Genomic DNA, 14,589 nt, shown 5'->3' on the forward strand with positions numbered 1-14,589 from the left:
CTATCCTCCAGATCATCACTAAAACACTTCCTGCCAGTGCCTTTAACACAGTCCTACTCCAGCTTGTGCCTCTAAATAACAGAAAACAAAATATATACCTAACACCAACATGGAACCAGATTAATCCAGAAAATATTATCAGTTAAGGGTTGGGAGGTTTTTGTTAAAGTACCCTTTAAAGAGTACATGTGGATTTTATTTCTAAATTCTACATGAGGAAAAAAGTTTGTTGGGTTTTTTTTTTCTTTGACCCCAGTTCAGAAAGGTATTACTTTGCATAGCTCACTAGAAATAGAAATTCTTAAGAGGCTCACAACTTCTCCACATGCTTTTATCTGCCGACATTCCGTATGGCCTTTGTTACTACTAGCTGGCTTCCACAACCTGAGGATGTGTGTAGCATCACTGAAATAGTAAAATATGGTTCACAAAATGCTAGCTCACTGAACCATGATATGTTTAATATATTTTCTTATTAGTCAAAATAATTCTGAGTGGGGGCTCTAAAGGAAAGAGATTTTTCCATAATTAGTAATTAAGACCAACTCCCCTCCTGTCTGCTTCATACATCCATTATGTCTGGTCATAGAAATAAGATTATAAGTTTGATTTGTTAAATACAGTCTTTCTGGTTTTGTTTTGCTCTATCACTTTTCTGCGTAAATTTATAAGTGAAGCCTATAATTGTGTTCTTGACCAAGCTGTCTTTTAGCTTAAATAATGTTTTTCTCCCTTGGATTTACCTTCTTTAATTTGCAGCATAGCTTAAAAACTACTGTCATACACATAATAAAAAAGGTATAGTCTAAATGAAGTCCTCATGACTGAGGTTTACAAGCTGATCAACCCAGCATTTTTCTTTCCTTTTCGCTACATATGCAATACTCCATCACAGGGAACAGAAAAGAAGAAGGGTGGGGTGGGGGGGGGGGGGTAGAGATAAATAGCCCCTACCCACAGTCAGAACTAAAGTCTAACACAGACAGTAACCCCAAGCCTCTCTAGAAATCATTGCTTCCAGCAGATGTGGGAAAAGAGTATTCAAGAAGCACCCATGGAGGGGCCTCAAGTGATCAGAATTAAGCGGGGGTGGGTGGGGAACTGGCCTCTTAGCACATTTGTTTTAAAGATTGCAGCATGCTTCAACCTGAAGAACATTTCTTATCTAGCATCACAAGCCTGAAACTGAAAATCAGTGCAAGAGACTGAAACCCATAGCCAATGAAGAACCGAGTTGTATGAAGAACAATCCCATTTCTGAACTGGCTAGCACATGTTTTCCTTTATATGCTTAATAAAGTATTAAACATATTTAAGAGCGGTGCCGTATTATCCTAACATATTCATTGTTTCAGCTTCAGAGTACTGCAAGACTGACTCAGTGAATCTTTGTTACAACTACTGAGGCAATAAAGAAAACCACAAAGGTCTGATCTTTTGTAGTCTACAAAAGCATGATTTCTCTATGCTATGCAGTTAACGTGCAGGTTTTAAAGAAAAGGCATTCAGAACATAGAAAGGTTTTCTGATCACACACACTTAAAAAAAAATCTGGATCTGAAACCTTAACATCAAGCTATGGTAACTTTCTAGAACCTAAGTGCCTTTAGCTTGCCAACTCATTTAAAAAACAAACAAAACCAAAAAAACCACCAAATACACACCTTCGGTTAGAGGACAAAAGAAGACTCAGTCTAGTATACAAAATCACAAGAATTTGAATAATCTAAAGAAATTCCAATTTCCAATCAGCTTTTTTTTTTCATTTAAAAAGCTATAATTTAATTAAAGAAGCACAGTTATAATTAAACAGGGAGCTTCTTGTACTTGTGGCCCAGGAGATTCATATTAATCACAGAGTGTTGCCAGCACGTACTTGTCACCAGCTCTCATTCACCTCCAGACAAAATTCAGTACTGTCACGTAGAAAATAATGCATCCTCATCTCCAGAGAGCACTGACACTTGGATCTCTTTCTAGAGACTGATAAACCATTATTGCCAAGCACAGTCTTGCCTTATGTAACGTATTTTTGGAAGAGCAAGTACTTTGCTTTTGCATCAAATACACAGCTTTGTAAAAGCACTCAAGCAATACCACACACCAAGTAAAAAATAATACACATCTGCATTTCGTATCCTAAATGGGGGTGGGGTGGTGTTGGGGGGAGAAGGGCAGAGGGAGGGAAAGAGAGAACACAAAAAGTTTCTGCTCTCTCATTTCTGAAAACTGAGACCAATGAGGAAAAAGATGACACGGTAGAGGAACTACTCAAAAAAATTGGAACCAGACAAAAAAGAAAATATATATATTTTCTGGTATTCATACGAGATAGATATATAGATATAAGCTTACATTGCTTGGATAGCCTGAAATTCTGTCCTAAAATGGATGTGAGAAGTATATTAAAAAGTTTTAGAACATAAAAATAGTCAATGCACAGTAGTAACCTTCATGAATTAAGATGCTCTGGTTTATATTTTTATATCATCAACATCATAACAGAAGGCAGTTTCCAATGTTTCTTCAACCCACAGCAGAGCAGCCTGTCAAACCTTCATTTAATAGGCAGGTTACAGGACATCCTCAGAACAGCAAAAGCCTTTTCAAGAATTTGTAAGTGAGTAGCCAAGAACTAGCCATCCTCTTCTACACAATTAATTTTGAGCTCAGGATTATACTGCACTTAATATTTGAGATGAAAGTTGTCCTTAGAGACTGTATCGCATCCCATGTATCGTAACCTATACCACTACCCAGGCTAGATACTATGAAAGATGCATAGCCTTGTGCTTTGGGAAATTTAAATTGCTTTCCTTATCTTTCCCCTTCATATGAAAGCCCAAGAAAATAACCCCAGAAACCACAGTCCACAGATTTATGAATCAATACAAACACTCCCAGTAGCAATACATGCCATTCAAAATCTCACAAAAACAGCAGATGGACTTTAAAATATTAAAAGGAAGGTAGGTTAAAAATTAGCTCTGTTTCATACATGCATGATGGTAATTAAGAGAAAGAACACATCATAGAAGCGATACACCCTGGGAAACTTCCCCCTGTGAGTTAAAAAAGTCTCCTAACCTGTTAATTTTACATAAAATTGTGCTTATTTGCTTTTGATTTAAAGATCAGTTGACACTGCAGGACTTCCTCAGATCTTTGTTTTTCTTCACAGCTGTGTACAATAGCATCCAACTGAAATTAAAACCTTTGTTTAATGTCACTGTTGTTATCCCTATCATTCAGACAAGAAATCTCACGCAGTGAAGAGGCATCTCTGTTCTGTGCTGTTACTGTACAATTAATTAAAGGAAAAGAGTTAGTGCACCCAAATAAACATGGGCTTCAAGGGCAGTACAATAGAGGGTTGTTTACAACATACAGTGGATTACACAGAAGAGTTTGCCAAATTGTCACTAACACAAGCTGATTAAGTCTGCATGGCAGACAGCAAACATTAGCACAGGTCTGGAAGCAGTAAAACCACAGTGGCTTGGATTCAATGCCATACAAATATGACAAAACTGCTTTTGAAGCTAATGTAGGCATCTTCACACCACATTTCCTAGCACTCCCTGTTCTAGGATCTGCTTCTGCAGAGCCAGTGTGGGTATAGGCATGCCCACAGTCCTTCTTTCATGTTGTTGTTTTATAACAGGGAGTTGAGCTACTTTTCAACAGCCACAGTGATGAGAAGTTCTACATCTCGCTCCATCTACATTTACTCCATCCAGGTGAAAAGAAAGAAAACAAACAAAAAAAAAAAGAAAAAGAGGCATAATGTTTTAGTATCTTCTGTATCCTCCCCATCAGATGAGACATAAGAGTAGAGGTAGGGAGAAAAGTAATTCTCAGTACTGCGCTCTCCCTGGATTGTACAGATTGTGCTGCACCACAGTAACAATCTATTTACCAGTCAAAGGATCAAAAATCACCTCAAAGTCATCCAGTTCTTCCCCGTGTGCCATGGTAATACCCATTATGTTTCTGTCACAATTCCCAGATGCTTGCATCACCCATGCTTAAAATTATTCAAAACTTTTCCTGATAATATATTCCAAAGCAGCAGTGTCTTACCAACCGAAGGAAGAAAACAGATCATTATGAGAAACGTGTATATTTCACATACTTAGACTAACCCTCACTCTCATTTCTCCACTACCTCTTTCCCTTCTTTGAAGCTATAACAACAGCTCCTGGTTCATTCAGTCATTCCTCCAGATAGCTGGGTATTCTTACAGCTCCTCTCCAGACTCCTTGCAATGGGTTCATATCACCTCCTTTTTTCTTTTTTTAAAAATAAATTCTGTATTCAAAACTGGATACTACCTCAACACTGGCTAGCAAGATTACTTCATTTAACTTGCAGAATACACTTCTATTCTCACATATGTGATGCAGTCACAGGACATCACAGTAAGAACTAGAAAGGTCCTAAAGGTTTACTGAAGGAAGCCTCAGGGAGAAGCATTTGGTCCTTCTGGCCTTCTCTGATTGCTCCAGTCAACCAGGAGGCAGCAATTACTTTAAAGAAGACTCACTGTGTTTGAAGTAAGGAACTGGGCTGTGGGGCTCATACTTTTGCTATGCAAATCTCAGCCCCAACCTGAGAACAAACCCTATTGAAAAAAACCCTTTTCTAAGGGCAGAATTCAATAATTCTGTGACAATATCTTGGTATGATATTCTCTAATTTTACACTTACATAACAATGTTGACTCATTATTCTTGTCATCCACGATAATACCTAAATCCTTCATATATATATATGTATATGAAAAACAAAACAAAAAAACCCACCCAAAAGCCAAAACACTATCTCATGAGTCCATTCCTAGAGAAAACAATCATTTTCAAGAGGTTTCGCACTTACCCACAGTCAGTTCATCCAGATATTCTTTAACAACAATTGTGACATTTTCTATGATGAAGAGTCAAGCTTTCAGAGATCAACCACTCCTCTCCTGTTAGTATTTTGGAGGAAGAAATTGCATTAGTCTAACATGGTTTAATCTTAAAAATAAAATCCTATGGGCTACTGCTCATTTCTTTGTCATCTTTTACTGCTTTAGGAGGGTTTAATTCCCAGGAAAAATACTGGAACAAACAATCAAAGTTAAACAACTACTCTACAACTGCTCACTTCCACTTCCCCCCAACACCCATAAAAGCAGACACTATAAACGCTCTTCTCAATGTCACAGTATTACACGCATCCTCCATGAGTTAAGTAACTGCAGCAGCTCAGGGATTACATCAGCCAGCTCTTACCCTTTCAATAGCATTTTTTAAATACTTCAAATTTAAACTTATCTAAATGCTCTATAACTTGTTCCTTCCTCACACCAGTTTAGTGTTTTAGCACTTGCCTTGAACACCCTGCTCACCTCCAAGTCCCAGTCACTCTAACTAAAGATGAGGTGGAAAAAAAAAAAAAAAAAAAAAAAACACCACAAAAAACCTCAGTCTGCTTTCCATTATCTGTCCACAGCTCCACTCTTCAAACAGCAGCAAACCTTCCCTGTCTTTCTTTTTACTAACATTATATTTCTATAATGATTTCTTGTTACTCTTTTTGAGTTGGCCATTCTGAATGTTACATTTTAATTACATGTGCTTGTGCTTTATTTTTACACTTGTCCTTGGCAATCCAGCCTGGGTTGCCTTTCCCTCCTTGTTGTGTTGTTGTTAAAGAGCTCACTAATACACAAGCCAGCCTCTCACTACTTTTCATATTTTCCTCTGTGGAAGAATAGTTTCAATTTCTGTCATTAACAAAATTTCTGGAAGGAACAATCTCTCTCTTAATTTTTTTTTTTTTCTCTTAACAGACAGCACTAGTGGATAAGATTCATGTTAACCAGACTTACCTGAAGTTTACCTTTCTAAAAATCCATTGTTTTATTTTGCAACAAGTCCTCCTTCACAGACTCTCATTTGCTCACTCTCACACACATTACTTATATTCTGGTTGTAATAAAGCTTGGAAAAGCATATCCTGTGGTTGCTTTCTTCATATTTAGCACCCAGAAAGCTTTACCAAGGTCCTCCAAGAATTTACTAGGAACCTGCATTCCACCATACTCTCTAACCAACGCTCCTAGGTAATTAAAATCCTGCGATCTGGATGATTTCTTCTTGGTGTCCACAAACATCCTCATCCAGAAAATCTCCCCAATTTGGCAGCCTTCAGTCACCTCTACCAAGACAATATTCTTTTCCTTTTTATTCACACAAACTTTTAGTAGAATTGTTTAGAATAGAGAAGTGTATTTATTCTGCCATCAACTGCTTTTTCAACTCCCTTATGCCGCAGACCCCAATATTCCTGTACTTGAATAAATAATATTTTTATCTTGGAATATTTGAATGTACTTTGGAATGATAACTGCTTAGATCATATTATCTCCTGTCACTGAGCCCAATGCTGAGTGCTCCTGAAATGTTGCTGTTGAGTTGATACCTCTTTTAAACCTTAACTGTTGTTACTTTTAATGTTTGCCAAAACTCTGTATGAATGTTACCACTAGTAATGGAATAGGCCTTGCTGCAAATACAACAAAATTTTATCCCCCACACTTGTTGCTACTTTAAAATCAAACAGTAACTTTTCACCTACTGAATCATTGCACATGTACCTGCTATGGTAACAATACAATGCACAGCAAGTACTGAATTTAAGCTGTGCATAGTTTATAATTTCCTAAACTAATACAACATCCAGGAAATAGGAGGCATTACTATCAATTTAGAATTTTAAATTGTCAAGAGGAAGAATCAGATAACATTTCATTCATCTTTAATTCATTTAACTTTTTAAAATGTATCTGCAGACAAGTAATTCAAATGCTGTTGAATTTCACTGAAGGCTGATGTGAAAAGTTCATGCAAATACAAGCCACAAACTCTGCTAACAATTTTTTTCCTTGTAAAAGGAAAGACTGAAAGGAACATTAAATACCTGGAAAAGTGTTCAGATAGCTTCTATATACACCAAAAGTCAAATAATTCAGTCATTGTAACCGAGCTGACTTGAATGTCAGCAGAACCAAGGTCTTGTGTGCCCAGAACTTCCTCTCTTCCCTCAGCTACAGAAGTTGAGCTAACAAAAAGCATTATCACTTCCATTGACCTCTGTCCCTACATCTTTAACGTTGGGTGGTGGATGCAATTTACTATTTCCGATTTACCCATTTTACTAACAACTTGCTAAAAACAGCACTACTAACAAAAGATATAACTTGCAAGTAGCATGTATCATAAACGCAGTGTTTGCTAAACTGCCTTAGTTGTTTCCCTCTGAATATTACTTTTTTTTCAGCAATAAAGGTTCTTGTGAAAAGAAAAGTTTTCCAAGTACAAGGACTCCACTGGCATCCAAGCAAAACAAACCCAGCTCTATTTAGCCCAAGGAAACTCTGCAAAACCATCTCAATACTACCGTGTATTCTGCTGTATCAACACTAGCAAGTCAGGAACCCTAAGCACTGGGCTGTTGATGGCAAAGATCACCACTGTAAAAATCATGCCAGCAAAATACTGCTGAAGGCAGATGTAACCACTGACATCCATAAAACCTCTGTGTTATGTTGCAGCCAGTTCACACTGAAGTCTCACAGTGTTGTTCACATTGCTGAAACCAAAACATTAAGAACAGAAATCGTTGTGAGGGCAAATCAGTTTCTGCCCTCCATGTTTATTCCTTTTTTTTTTTTTAATCCACTTTTAAGAAAATGTACTTCCATTTCACATGCTCCTTATCCTATGAAAATGTTTCAAGGAGCTGATAAAGAACTTTCTAATTGTTTACCTGAAACCACTCCAAGCAGGCAATCATAATTAATCTTAATGCAAGTCAGTAATTCAGAAAGGAAATTATCCTGTTACACCTATTGCTGACTATGTGTTCTGTGATTCCCTGTACTGAATGGCAAAATGACCAATTAGAAAAGAAAAAAAAAAAAAAGGGGAAAAAAGAAAAAAGGCAAGACCATCTCAAAGTAACAGACTAGCTGAATCTTTGAAACTCAGAATCGCAAGTCCCAGTATGACTGATATTCCCAGTCCACGCCACAGGCATTCCAAAGACAGATGGGTGGTTTGATAATATCAGAGCAAAACAAGGAGCAACACACCCTTTTTTGAAGACATTAATGGTTTGCAGAAAAATCTTTGGCTGCTTAGCACCTATCATCGCTGTACATGTCAGGCTCACAGGAGAGATAACCCAGCATAATTCTAAGTCACATTCAGAGAGGAACACAGCCCTCACATCTGAAACAATCCACATCTCGCTGTGTTTGGGAGGATACACTTCCTGCAAAGTCCAGCACTGAAAATCGAGGGAGTTCCTCAAAAAGCAAGATAAGCTTTTGTCCTCCATAGGTCTTCTTACAGGAATACTGAATGTATGACACTGTTCTAAAACACATTTATTGTACTGACAAAGTTTTAAAAAGTGTCAGAAATGTGCAAGGAGGAAACAGCGTAGCTATGATTAATAAAGCACATGGGTCTAGTGTAACAAGTCACAGATGTTTCAACTTCAACTTGTAATTACAAAAGTAACACCTCCCTATACAGGCTCCCTTCTTCCCTTATATGTTCAAGATCCATGCTTACAGAAACACTACTCTTAATGTAATGCCAGTGAAGCAGCAAGCCAAATTACGTCTCCCTCGCAGGTTTGTTGCATCAGGGCAGGAGCCTGCCACATCAAAAAGAGTTAACATAAATTAGTAAAAACCCACACTACTTTTTGGAGCTGGCTGCACAACAGCAATTTTTCAGTTGCTCTGGCTGGTGTGTCAGAAAAACATCTGAAAAATGTTTAGTTAATACAAATATACTAACTGTTAAATGTTAATAAGACTAACTCCAAAATACAAAATTCTCTTCCCTACTGCTCAGGGGTACCTGAGGTTTTACAAAACATTTTGTGAATGCAAGTGGGATTGATTCTTCAGCAGTTCAACTCTTCAACCATCAGCACAGTGCAATAGAAACAGCCAACAATTAAACTCAAGTTACAATTCAAAAGTGTACTGGCATATAGGTCTTGTCAATAGCTGAAAGGGTTTTGGGGGTTTTTTTACATACATTAGGAAATCCTTCTAGATGTGAGCTCTTTCACTAGCATCACTTTATCAGTTCCCCAGGCAAACTAAACTGCTACTGGAATAGTCACCACCTTAGGCCTATTTATATAAAAAGTTTTCACAGAAATAAATCCTACCCTCCACCAATATACCATACAAACAACTTGTAAAAAATGAACTAGGACAAAGAGCACAAGTGTCTTTCAGCAATAGTTATTTATGCAAAGAACCTAGAACGTTTTTATTACCACACAACTTTTTTGCCTTTTTTTTTTTTTTTTTTTTAACCAAACCAGACAAATTCTTCTAAGGCATACAACTGTTTAAATAGACAAAACTGTGTCTGTCATACTGTTTGGAGACTACAATAGAGGTACAAGGGGAGAAGATCACATTTGACTACACTTCTACAGTTAAACGGCAGAAGTTACGTAATAAGAATTTGCCCAATACTTTTAGCACTAATCCAGCTATGTATTTCGCCACAAAGAAGCAGATAACATGCCTTCTGCAGTGCTAATTATGGTTAGACCACAATTAACTGTCGTGCTCTATTGTCACTGTGAAGATAGGCAATTCAGTATTACCTCACAATTCAACCTTTTTCATCTTAAAAAGAAAACAAAAAGAAAAAAAGTCATTGATTTCCCAATAACTTATTACCCATGGGAAACCACCACAGTTTGAAACAGAATAAATTTCAGGACAAATTCTGCAACTGCTATGAAAATGTGCTTCATTTAGTTCAGAGAGAGCATGAGTTGAAGCCCCAAGTACATCTTACACAAACTAACTCAGGATCTCATTCCTCCTTTTCAGGTGGCAGTTGATTTTGGAGGAAAAATATTATTACATGTATATATGGAGCTAAGGTTTCAGGACTCCTGCATGCAGATAGCTATATTTGTGTCATGTTTCCAAATTTTTCTCTCTTAATTGAAGGTAATCCCACTAGATATCAGAAGTAACACATTCCTAGATCGTGTCTTCAAGTACCTTGAGCCTCTACCACCACTGTCAACTGCTCTTACTTTACTTGCTGTGCCACACAGAATTGCCTCACCTGGACATGCCCTTCAGGATCACCTTTGACAAGAATTTTTTAGCCACATGGTTTAAAATGGAAAGCATTCTTATCATGCCATCGAGTCATTTACTGAAAGATACCTATATACTATAATAGGAAGTCTTATGATCAATGCCTAAGACAGAAAGTAAGACAAGATGCATTCCCAAAAGCTCCTCATTCTTTGTAACACTAACTTTAGCTGTGAATGCTTTGCTACCATCACAGCATCTCCAAACTTAACACTTTAAAATGTAGTGGTGTGTGTATATATATTACACAGGAGTAATTATGCCAGAACCACTTATAGCTATATGCATTCACAAGTGCATTCAAAACTGTTCTTTCAATTCAGCCCAGTCAGTCTTCAGACCTGATCCACATCTAACTGCCCTGCTCCCCATGACACAGCGAATTCCTAGGTCTACTTTTCAAATGGATTAATCCCATCAGGAAAAGGCACTGTTTCTTGGAGGCTGTCTGCATGAAATTCTTACAGAACAGCCATACCAGCAGCTACTTACAAGCCTTTATTTGGCCACTGTGCTGTACTGAAAAAAGGACTGAAAAAAATTCAGAGCTTCCAGATCACTAGTGCCTCAGCTTTTGAGCAGTGCAGGCCTTTGTAGTCTCTTCTGGAAGCACCCTGAGGTTGCTTGTCTTGACTCAACACTATCAGAGCATGAAAAGTGCATCCATAACATATCTAAACTATAGGCATCCGCTGTTGTGTAATACATTACCTGAAACACCCAAAAGCAGGACAAAAAAATCACTATTTTGCCAACAGCCTTCCTCGATGCCCCTTTCCTGGGGACTTCCTCCAATGGGGATAGCATATACAATTTTTCCTGGGTTGTAGGTCAGTCTTACACTAAATAACTACCTCCTTAGGCTGAGAAGAGACCACAAGCAAGCTAGCAATGTCAAGTCAGCATGTTTGAGTACAAGAGTCTTAGAGTTTAAGTGTCTGTAAACCAAAATACAGTTATAAAACTGTTACAGAAAAGGATGACCGGAACAAGAGGTCACAAAAGCCCTGTTCTCAGCAGCACATGATGAACACCACTAACATACCAACTACTCTGGACGTGCTGTAGAGCACAGAGAGAGAGAACATCTCCCTCAAATATTTGAGAGAAACTACTAGTCACAATAACATTATATCAGAAGGTGGAGACCTGCATTTTTTAAAACTCAAGTATACATCTCAAACATTAAGGAACTAAACAACATTTCCATAAGCCAAACTAAAATTTGAAAAGCCCTTGCAATGAAACCTGCAAGCATCAAAAAGCAGCATTTGTATACTAATAAATAAATATATGCAAGGGTGGAACAGCAGCATTTGTGAATAAGTTTCAAAAAAACCTTAAAGCTTGATATACATCAAAATAATTTTGATAACCCTTCAATGAAGAGTTTAGCAGAAACTAATGCTTCAGATGGTACTGAGTATGTAAATCTGAACACTGAAGCTTAACAGGCATCAATGCATTAGTATAATCTTTTGAAAAGAAAATACATCTATAGATTTCTAAAATTCAGTTTCATGCCAGGATCAAATAAAACCAAACCAGCAGCAGTTTCTCCAATTTTGGTTCTCTTAGTTTTGGATTCTATAAAGTTTTGTATCTCATTTAGGGGAAAAAACCAAACCAAAATAACCCTCACAGATGATAATCCAGTTTTTACCATCACCACCATATAGTTTAGACACAACATGGATACAGTAAAGTTTAAAAAGAAAAACAAAAAAAAACACCACAGAAAAAGATGTAACCGAAGTTATGTTTCTTCCCTGGGCTTTGGCAACACATTTTTCATCATTTTAATAGAATTCACTTATTTTTCAAAGTACATATCATCAATCACCATGGCTCAACAAATAGATTAAAATAGCTGTTAGCAGAAATCAACGGAACACATTTGTCTTGATTGAGATGGGTAACAGAAAAAGGCATCTGGATGTTCCATGAGCTTCACAATTGCCATCCTCACACCAATATCTCACTAGTACAATCTTGCCCTTTGCAATTATTTATACTTTACAAAGTAGATTGTAAGTTCTTCCGTCTTTTCTGTCTCTCTGACCTTCCATGTTCATTAAAGCAGAGCCAGAGGGGAAGAAACGAATTACAGCATTAGGTCCTAATTCTTAGATTAGTTTCAGATCAGGTGGACTCTTTATACACAGCCCAGCAGAAGTAAGGGAACACGAATAACGTGAAAACCCTAATCCAACTTTAGTCCTTCGGGTATTATAAACCCTTCCCATCACCATTTTTTCTAAAAGGTTTACTTCTAGAAATTACAATATAAAAACAGCACAGGCCAGAAATATAGGTCTGTACTGTATGGCATAACACTATTACCATGTTGGTGTGAGAGAGATCTCTTTGAATGGACAGTTTATCACCACTCCCTCTTCTCTCTGAAAATGAAACAAGATAAAAGCATCATGCTTCACACTAACGAGATGAGGCCCTGAATCCTTCTTACAGCTATGAAGAGGAATAAAAACACTGTTGTACAGATGAAAAGTACAACTATAAACTCTCGCACAGCATCAGAGTCTCACACTGTTCAACAGAAAACATCTAGGCAGAGAGAGAGGGCACTTGCAGATTCTGAAGTCTTTTCAGTTCAACCAGAAGTAGTACGGCAGCATATAAAATAGCACACTCATTTTTAGGCATTTTTCTTCTTATCATCACATGATATGTGTTAATGCTAATTGTAAAACCAATCACACACCCCAGGGAGGAGGAGGAAATCAGACTGAAACAAAAATCACCAAATAGTACCAAGCATGCCTTAGCGTTTCTCAGTTAAAAGAAACCACATGCCCCAACCCGGCAAACTGTCCTATACTGGCAGGTTGGCCCTACGCACAACCTCCTAACAGACACTGTGTATCTGCCTGCACCTACAGATTTGTCCACACGGAGTAATTCAAAATCATGCAATAACCTTGGGTGACAGAACACGTTCACATGACCTTGCTAATAGCTCCTCACTGCCTCAAAGATCAGAGAGAGTAACACAGCAATCACTTTATCAGACCACACCACCTTCTCCAGTTACCAGGACTGAAGTTGCCGAGACCTCTACTTTCCTTTGGCATCCCAAGAAAACATCAAAATCGCCTTCAGTGATTTGGTGAGTGATGCAATAAGTGTACTGAAGAAAAAAACCAAATCAACGTTACTGGCCTGTTAAACCAGAAGCCAGAACCCAAATTGACAACCCACGGACAGGGTCACACGGCTAACAGACATACCTACAAATACCTGGCATGACGTAAAGCGTCACACTTGTGAAGAAAAAGCCTTCTTTGACATAAAAGCGCGCATCCCACGCTCTCACCTCGCCACTTGCCCGTTCCCCGGCTCACAGCCCTGCGCGAAGCCCGGGTCCTCTCCCAGAAGATTGCAACCAACGCTGCCCAGGTCGCCCTACAAACCAGCGGCGGAAAAGCCGAGCCAGAAAGATAAAGGGGATTAGGCAGGCATTACTTCCAGTGACCTATATACTCCCCTCAGCCGCCCTAAAGCGGACAGCAGCTGCTCGGCTGCGGGGGAAACCAGCCCGCCGCCCCACACCGCCGACGAGGCGAAACGGCGGTGAGACGCCTCCTGAACTCGGCGCCCGGGCACTGCTGCCCAAAGGCGGGCGGGAGCGACTGCGCCCAGCGCGGAGGCCCCGCCGCCAGGGCCGAGGCCCGTCCCCAACCGCCGCCGCCCCCTCACAGCTCCCGCCCCGGGGGGCTCAGCCCCTACCTGGCGCGGGCGGTGGCGGAAAGTTTCCCCTGGAAGGGGCGAGGCGGGCTGCGCTCCCTCTCTGCCGAAGCGACCGGCTCCGGGAGGAAGGGAGGGAGAAGAGGGGAGGGAGGCGGCCGCCCAGGTAAGTCGCCGTCAGCAACGGGGCAGCCGGGGCTGGCGCTACTCCCTCAGGAGGGAGGGATCCCCCTCAAGCCCGCCCTCATCGAGCGCCCCGGAGGCTCCGTCCCCTCAGGGCGGGCATCTTCCCCCACCCTCCCCTCCCCTCACACACAGAGCGGGCAGCCCCAACTCAGCACCAGCCGCGGAGTTTGTATAAGCGGGAGGCCGGGCCGCTGAGTCAGAGGGGCGGGGAGGAGCCGCGACCCGGCAGGGTGAGGCCCGGCCGACGGCGGCCGCTCCTGCCTCGGCCGGGGGAGAGGGCCCGGTCTCCGCCCGCCTAGGCAAGAGCGGCCGCGGAAGAGGAGGGCGTCGGTCGGTGCCGCCTTTTGAGGGAATAGTTGTGGTTAGCAGGTGAGGGGGTCTTGGCCCGGAAAGAAACACACTCCTCGAGAAATAAAAAATATAAAAATTAAAATCTATGCTTAAAAAAAAAAGTGTGGTGGATAGGCACTGTATTTTAGAAGCGATGCCACAG

The 14,589-nt window shown here is 39.9% G+C and overlaps 1 protein-coding gene across 1 annotated transcript in view; it reads right to left on the reverse strand.

Annotated features, from left to right (window-relative positions):
* Positions 1-14,115, reverse strand: part of FHIP1A (FHF complex subunit HOOK interacting protein 1A) — a 96,681-nt gene extending 82,566 nt beyond the window's left edge. The window contains exons 1-2 of the mRNA XM_074823031.1: positions 13,953-14,115; positions 13,540-13,628 (exon numbers count right to left, since the gene is read on the reverse strand). The gene's annotated coding sequence lies outside the window, so the exon portion shown is untranslated. The remainder of the gene's footprint in view (positions 1-13,539; positions 13,629-13,952) is intronic.
* Positions 14,116-14,589: the final 474 nt, after the last annotated feature.

This window comes from Strix aluco, chromosome 4 (genome assembly GCF_031877795.1).
Source record: "Strix aluco isolate bStrAlu1 chromosome 4, bStrAlu1.hap1, whole genome shotgun sequence".
Lineage (NCBI taxonomy): Eukaryota > Metazoa > Chordata > Aves > Strigiformes > Strigidae > Strix > Strix aluco.